Below are 288 nucleotides of genomic sequence, written 5' to 3'. Positions count from 1 at the left end.
TCATGTTACGCGTCGACAGCATCATTGTGTGCGAGAGCATCAATCACCGCGCTCTTATTAAAAATAAAATATAAAACTGGTATTAAAATATGCTAAATATTTCAAATTATTGCTGTAAATCATACATATAATACATAAATATCTCTGCGTGCGAGAAGCTGGGTTCGAGAAGAAGTTAAAGCTGCGTTGGAAAAAGGCGCATAAGAGCGAGAGAGACGGTAAGTATAAATGGTAAGTATAGCGCGCGATGGGGACCGGAGACAGGGACCGGCGGCGGACCGCGCCCGG

This window comes from Trachymyrmex cornetzi, unplaced genomic scaffold (genome assembly GCF_001594075.2).
Source record: "Trachymyrmex cornetzi isolate Tcor2-1 unplaced genomic scaffold, Tcor1.1 scaffold2282, whole genome shotgun sequence".
NCBI classification, from domain to species: domain Eukaryota; kingdom Metazoa; phylum Arthropoda; class Insecta; order Hymenoptera; family Formicidae; genus Trachymyrmex; species Trachymyrmex cornetzi.
The sequence above is the reverse complement of the archived record's forward strand: the minus strand, read 5'-3'. Positions refer to the sequence as shown.